Below are 7,551 nucleotides of genomic sequence, written 5' to 3' on the forward strand. Positions count from 1 at the left end.
AGGCGGCGCGGGAGGTGAAGTTGCTGCTGTTGGGTGAGGCCGCGTCCTGCGCTGGGACCGCTGTTCCCGCTTCACCCCCCCGCCCAGGACTTTGGCATCCAGGCTAGGGCTTTGAACCCCCAGACTGGGCCTGGGCCCCGACCCGGCCTGGCCAGGACCCCCAAATAATGATTCAAAACTCTGGCTTGGCCTAGACCTCTGGTCCATAGTCCAGACTCTAGGTCAGACCCTCAACTCATCCCAAACCCCCAAACCCACCCGCTTCTGCCCCAACGGAAGCTGCCCTGAACTCTGCGCGACCATCCGCCCTTGGCCGACCAAACTCAGACCTCAAACCCCAATCAGCGCCCCCCCCCAGGTACCACCTCTCCCCCTACTTGCTCCCCTGTTCCCACTGGGCATGAGCATCCCTGAGGCCCCTGCCAGGTCCCCCCCACTCCCTCCTTCCCTCTCTGTGCCCATCTCTACTCTGGACCCCATACCCACCTGTGCATCCTGACCCCAGGGGGCCTTTTGATTGGGAAACCCTGACTGCTCATGAGCCCTCTCTCCAGCTGGAACCCCCAAACCTTTAGAGACCCCTGCTCCATGCATCTGGCCCACCAGGTTCCTCGCTGCACGCATCCCTTCTCACACCCGCTGCTCCCCCACTCTGGCCTTCCCCAGAGGCCCCCATCCGTCCTTTGCCCATGGGCCGGGCCGGAGGAGGGGCCGCTGGTCCCGCTGGGGAGGGGCGCCAGGCCTGGGCTTCCCGGGGAGCCGCTGGCTGGCCACCCCCCAGTGCCTCAGCCCCGTGGGGGCTGCAAGGGAGGTGGGGGCACAGGCGGGAGTGCTGAGGCGTGCGGGTTGTGGCGCCTTCAATCCCAGGGAAGAGGGTGGGTGCTGGAGGGGTGGGGGGAAGGGGAAGTGGTGAGACAGCTGACATGTTGCTTCCCCGCGGCCGGGCGAGAGCTGCGGGCCTGCCGGGCTTCCTGCCCCCCTTCTGGGCCGCAAGACTGGGAGGGGGATGCTGAGCCCTGCGAGGGGGCCAGCGGGCCAGCCGGTGAGTGTGGCGGGGGTTGGGGGGTGGGGGGCACTGAGCTGGACTTTTGCGGAGACTGTGGGCCTGTGCTTGCCCCAGGCCAGCCTCCTGCCGGAGCAGGTGTGGTGCCCTGGCAGCCTGGTCTGGGGGGTTTCAGGAGGGGGAGGCCCCCGCAGCAGCATGGAGGCTGGACGGTGTGGGGGGTGTGGCCCCTCACCCCGAGTCGCTGTGGGTCCCTGGCCGAGAGACGGGGCCTTCCGTGCCCTTTTTACTTTGAATCTTCTTGATGTTTTATGTTCCATGTTTAGAGTGAGGATGAAGAGTACAGCAGCTATTTTAAGTGGTAGAAAAATGCTCAACCTTCTAGGAGTCCCAAATATGGTCTTTGAATTCACAAAGTGATTGATTAGTCCTTCATTTCCCAGCTAGAATTGTGTATTTTTCAAATCTTGTCTTTGAAATAAGAATCCTGTACATTACTTCATTTTCTCTCCTTTTCTCATTCCTTTATAACGCACAAATATGGGCATAATTAGAGCATGTTTAAAACCCTTCATTTCAGGAGAAGGCTCCCCGGGCCCAGGTGGGAAGTGCCCTGGCGGCGGCCCTTTCCCGCCCAGGTGCAGGGAGGTGATGGAGCCCGTGGAGCAGCCCGAGTGCCGGGCGCCCGGCCCACATAGCGGGAAGGACTCCGTCCAGGCAACGGGACTCGCTGGGTAACTGCCAGCCTCCCTTCCCAGCCAGAACCACGCCCGCTGCCCCACCCGCACCATGGCTCCTTCCCGGCCTGGGTAGAGTGCCAGCGCCGGGCCAGGCTGTCACCGGCAGAGGCAGATGTGCGCACTGGGGAGGTTTTCCTGGCAGCTTGGTGGGGGGCAGAGGTGCTGATAGCCCCGCTCCGGGGACACCGCCACCTGTTGTCCCCCGCAGAATCTGGGCGTCAGGGGAAAGGAAGCCAGAGTCCGGGTTTGGGGGTTTCCCTGATTTCAGATGGGCGTGTGGGCAAAGGAGACAGTGTCGGTCACCGGCCGGGCAGGCCTCGCGTGTCAGCACAGCAGCGCCTCCAGCCCTGGCACTTCGTGGCCCCTCACTTGGGGTGTTGTCCCGGTTCCACCTAACTCACACCTCCTCTTCAAGACTCTGCCCAGGCACCACCGCCCGGCACCTTCCTGGCAGCCCCTTCGCCAAGGCTGGGTGCACCCCTGGCTCTGGCGCTGCGGCTCCCCCCTCAGAGCCCGTGTCTGGGCAGAGCTGCCCGCCCACCCTGAGATGGCAGGGCAGGGCTCCTCCTGGGCTAGGCATGGAGCCTGGCACCCACTGGGTGCTCCTTGTCTGCCTGTTGAGTGAAGTGCTACTGAACTTGGTCTTGGGGATGGTGGATGGAGTGAGATGAGCCACAGCCTGGCGTATCTTGGCAGGTGGGTGGCAAGGGCTGGGTGTCGGGCCGATGATCAGGATTGGGGGATCCTGAGACGGAAGCTTCTGAGGCTTCTCCCTGCTGGTCTCATCACAGGCTGTGCCAGCACCTCACACAGCCCTCCCCCCACTCCAGCCTGCAGCCAGTCTCGGGGCTTGGCACACAGTAGGGACTTCAACTCTTCCCACAGGAGAATGGCTTTGTGGTCTGCTCCTTCCTCGGTGTGACCTCAGAGGGACCCCCAGCTTGCTCAGGCTGTTTGGGGACTGTCGCAGGGCTGTCTGGCTCTTGGGGCTCAGACCAGAGCAGGGCGCAGGAGTCCTGGCCTGGCCAGCGCAGACTGTACATGCGAGGGCTCCATTCGGTTTACGAAGGGCGGTCGATGGCCTTTGTCCTGTCTGTGTCTCTAACAAAGGGCCTGGCCCACGGTAGGTAGCTGGCTGGGGGATGGGTGAAAGTGGGGGTGCCCCCTAAGAAGGGGCCCTCTGGGTGGGTAGTCTTGAAGAATGACATTTGCTAGGGCTAGACAAGGGGGGCAAAGGGGCCAACCCCGCCAGGTACTGAGGGAGGGAGACCTGGCCTGGGTTCCCCAGCCCTGGGGTGGCTGTTTCCTGGCTCACCCTCCCTGGACCAGCTCTTGGGGTCACCAGATCTGGGTTCAAATCCCGAGCCCACCTAGTGCACTGGATGAGCACCCCCGCTGGTAAATCCTGGTCCGCTCTCCACCCGTAACCTGAGCACCGGTGCTGCTGCAGCCACAGGTGGGGAGTACACCAGAGCCTGGAGGGTGGGAACAGGCGAGGGACCCTCACTCACCCCTGCAGAGCCGAGAGTTTGGTAGCGAGGGGTCTCCCCAGCCTCCAGGCTGCTTGGCCCCAGGGTGGAGTTTTGGGGAACCCCCTTCCTTGATCTCAGGCAGTTGCTCACAGCAAGTGGGGAGACCATGGCATGTAGTGTAGACAGTTGGTGCCACCTGGAGTGACAGACTGCCCTGGGGGCCTTAGGCCCAGCGCTGGGGGGTTGAGCCGCCTTCCTGGGGGTCTAGGGACCCAGCCTACCTCCAGTCCCGCCTTTCCCCCCACAGCCTTCCCTTCCCGGCTGGAGCTCATTAGCATTTGAATGGGGGCGGGGCAGCTCGGGCCTCCCAGGCTCTTCTTCCCACCCCTCCCCCAGGCTGGGCAAGGCTTTGTCTCCCGGGCGGGCGGGCGCGGGCTCCCGCACTGGGAGTGAGGGGGTCTGAGCCATTTCTGACACCTGCCTGCGTCCTGCCCAGTCCCACGAGCGCCCCCCCTGCCCGGTGCTGGGGCCGGCGGCCTGAGGCTCCCGTAGGGGGGTGGGAGGGGGTCCTTCAGGGGATGCCCTCGAGCTGGGCGGCGGGAGAGACTGGGTGGCCTTGCAAAGGAAGCCACGCTGAGCTCTGCGGAGGGTGTCCCGGGAGGGTGGGCGGAGAACCCCAGGCAGAGGGCAGTGTGGTGAGGAGAAGAGAATGAGCCCCTTGTGGCTGGGGTGGACGGCGAGGCAGCTGGAGCGCAGGCCTCCCTGCCAGGCCGGGCAGCCTCGGGACTCCATTGTGCTGGAGCTGGAGCCTCGGCTGCCAGATGGGGGCCTGGGCAGCCTGTCAGGTGGGATCCCAGGGAGGTCTCCAGGCCTCCAGCAGGGCTGGTCCTGAACCTGCCCTGGACACGAGGCCCTGGCTGTGAAGTTCTTGGTCTTTGTCTTTAAAGCCCCATTATTTTATTTTTAATATATTCATTGATTTCAGAGAGGAAGGGAGAGAGAGAGAAACGTCAATGATGAGAGAAAATCATGGATCAGCTGCCTCCTGTAGGCCCACACTGGGGATCTAGCCTGCAACCTGGGCCTGTGCCCTGACAGGGAATCAAACCGTGACCTCCTGGATCATAGGTCCACGCTCAGCCACTGAGCCACACCAGCTCAACCCCTGAGCCACGCCAGCTCAACCCCTGAGCCACGCCAGCCGGGCACCACCCATCCTTTAGGCAGGAACAGGATGGAGGAAGCTTTGTTCACAGAAGCTCTTAGCCACCGAGGGACCAAGCCCCTGTCGCACCACACCCCCCAGCAGGTGATGAGAGGTCTGACCAGAGCCCGAGTGCTGCCCCCCAACACCCCTTGGTGCTGCGGGAAGACAGGACTGGACAGATGCGGGGGGTCGGGGGGGAGAGCAGGGCCCAGGCCAGTCTCTGTCCATCTTCCCAACAGCTCAGGGCAAGAGTCTCACCTAGGGGTTGAGTGAGGGGAAGGGGCCAGCGGGTTCTGGCCGGGCCATAGCTCATGGGCCCACCTAAGGTGCCCTGCAAGGTGCCCTGGAGCGAGGCCCTTAGATGGGGGCCCTGGGACCTGGTGCTCTGAGGCAGCCCCTCCCTCAGTCGTAGTCCAGGGTGGGGCCTCTGGCCTGGAACTCTTGTTCTTACTAAACCTCAGCCCAACCCTGGCTGGTGTGGCTCAGTGGATAGAATGTCAGCCTGCAGACTAGAGGGTCCTGGGTTCGATTCCAGGGAAGGGCACATGCCCGGGTTGCAGGCTCGATCCCCAGGAGGAGGCGTGCAGGAGGCAGCCGATCAATGATTCTCTCTCATCATTGATGTTTCTCTCTCCCTCTCCCTTCCTCTCTGAAATCAATAAAAATATATTTTTAAAAAAAACAACACAAAAAACCAGCCAACCCTCACCCTCTCCCCAATGCTGCTTCTTGGGGCTGTGGCCATTTTTGCGGTTTGGGAAGGGTACTCTCCCTGGAATAGCCAAACGTCTGCTGGGCGCCCTGTGGGGACATCGGGGCTTGGCAGTGAGCGCCGGGCCAGCGGGAGCCAGAACCTACGGGTGGCCGGACAGGGCTTGTTGAGAAGGTGTCCTTGTGGCCTGGTGCGTCCCTGGTGTCACGGCTGCTACGGCTTCAAAATATGCAGAGGGGGTGGCAATGGCAGTGCCCCCTGTGTCCCGGCAGGGACTGTGTCCCCGCAGGCGGAGGGCGGTGGAGGCGGCGGCAGGGCTGGGCTGCTCGGGGAAGTGGTGTCCGCGCCAGAGGAAAAGGAGGAAGCAGCTGGAGGAGGAGGAGCCCCAAAGAGGAAGAGGCCAGAGGGCCCCGCTCTGCTGGGGGCGGGCAGGTGAGCCGTCCACTGGGAGCCTGGACGGTGAGGCCACCTGCTTGGGCTCATCGCGCGCCCTGTGCCGCCCTGCTGGGTGCCTCTGGGATGGAGCCAGCCCCAGCCTTTGCCCTGCCCCAGCAGCCCCTGGCCTCGGATCCCAGCGCCGTGGCGATTCTGAGGGTTCCAGGCCCCTCCTCTGACCACAGGAAGTGGAGGCTGGGAGCGGGACGCCGGCCGGCGGGCGGGAGCTGGCAGGAAAGCGGAGCTGCTGCTGCGTCCCGAGCAGCCATGGCCTCCAGGGCCGGAAGGCCGGCTGCAGGCCCGATGAATGCCCGGAAACGGAGCCGCAGCCGGCATTAGCTCACTCTGGGTTTCCCCTGCCCCGGGCTGGACAGAGGGGCCCTGGTCCAGGCTAAGGATTCCCCCTGCTGCTGGCCACTGGCCTGGGTGCCTTCGCTCGGCCTCTGGGGATGAGAGCAGCTGCCTGATTGAGCCTGGGCTGCTATGGCACCGGACGCTTCAGGGGCGGGTCTGACTCACACTCAGCTCACTGATGGGGAAACTGAGGCCCGGGACATGACATGACTTACCCAATAAGTGGAGACACCACGGTGTGACCCGGGCAGTGGTTCTGAGCACGGCTGTGGCCTCAGGAGCCTGTGCCCAGCGGGCAAGAATGATGAGCCGGGAGGCAGGCAGGTGCTGTGGGTGCGCACGTGCGCTGCACGTCTGGGTGGCCCGTCTCGGAGGAGATCGCAAGGGGACTCTGCCCCAGGGCAGGACCCAGGACTGTGCATGAATCCCGTCACTGCTCCAGCCAGAACCTGCCCTGGGCCCGGCTCCCCCGCTTTTGCTTCCTGCCTTTCCTCGCAGCCCCCAGGCAGAGGCAGGCACCTGAGTGCTCCACTCCGCTGGCCTTCTGCTTGCTCCGTCCACTGCGCCCGCTCGGAGGTGGGGGCCCTGAACTGGGAGAAGACGGGGAGCCGTCCTGTGAGGAGGACAGAGTTCCCACCGGGGCTCCCCGTGAGCACAGGCTGCGGCGGGCTCGCGCGTGGGGACTCTGTGCCACTGTGTCCGGGTGCGGGCTGGGAGCCACACTCGGTGCTGAGGCAGGTCCTCCTGCTCCTGGGCCTCAGGGTGTGTGGCCTCCCCTCTGCTCGGGGCCCCAGGGGTTCTGCTCTGTGTTGTCAGGCGGGACCTCAGGGCTGAGGAGCCAGAGAGACTTAGGAAACTGGGAGCAGATCTGCAGGCTCCTGGGCTATGAGCTGCGCGGAGCAGAGCGCATCCTGGCGACCACTCAGGCCCCTTCCTCTTGGGGTGACCCCAGGCAGCCCCTTCCTCTCTGGCGGGCGGGGACCTGGGGTGTCAGCATGGCTCCAGGGCTTGTGGGGACTCAGCAAGCTGCCGGCTTGGGCGAGACCCTGGGCTAGTTTGGGGTGAGTGAGGACCAGGGGGGCTCGGGCAGGCTTGGGCTTGGCACACTCCCTCAGGGCACTGTGCACCTCACCTGGGGCCACCGTAGTGACTGAGAAGTGGGGGGTTAGGTTCTTTGAAAACAGCAAAGGGGCCCCTTAAATGAAGAAGCAGGGGAAGAGGCGTGCGACGTCCCCCCCCCCCTGTGGCCTGGCATCTCAGGCTGCTCTAGGTGAGACCTGTCGCCTTAAGGTCCAACAGCACAGGCTCAGGGCCTCCTGTCCTCCAGGCGGCCTTTCCGACCCGGTGCCTCAGTTTCCCCTGCACAGTGGGCAGGCCCCGGGGGAGACCGTCCTGCCCTACAAGCCCTCTGTCTGTCTGTCTGGCCGGCCAGTTCCTCTTGCACGGAGAGCGCTGACTTGGCAGAGGCAGGCCTGGCCGATTGTTGGCACTTACTGGGGAGGTTCCGGGTTTGTTGGGGCACCTGGGGGAAGGCAAGGCCCATCCGAGACCCGCAGCGCAGACCCACGTGGAGCCCCTTCCCGGGAGTGAGGGCCCAAGCAGCACCTGGAGGAAGGAAGAGCTGCCGG

At 64.3% G+C, this 7,551-nt stretch overlaps 1 protein-coding gene across 1 annotated transcript in view; it reads left to right on the forward strand.

The window, feature by feature from the left end:
• The first annotated feature begins 6 nt into the window (after positions 1–6).
• Positions 7–7,551, forward strand: part of GNAI2 (guanine nucleotide binding protein (G protein), alpha inhibiting activity polypeptide 2) — a 17,517-nt gene continuing 9,972 nt past the window's right edge. Inside the window, 1 exon segment of the mRNA XM_006779677.2 lies at positions 7–33. The gene's annotated coding sequence lies outside the window, so the exon portion shown is untranslated.

This window comes from Myotis davidii, unplaced genomic scaffold, assembly GCF_000327345.1.
Source record: "Myotis davidii unplaced genomic scaffold, ASM32734v1 scaffold663, whole genome shotgun sequence".
Taxonomy (NCBI): domain Eukaryota; kingdom Metazoa; phylum Chordata; class Mammalia; order Chiroptera; family Vespertilionidae; genus Myotis; species Myotis davidii.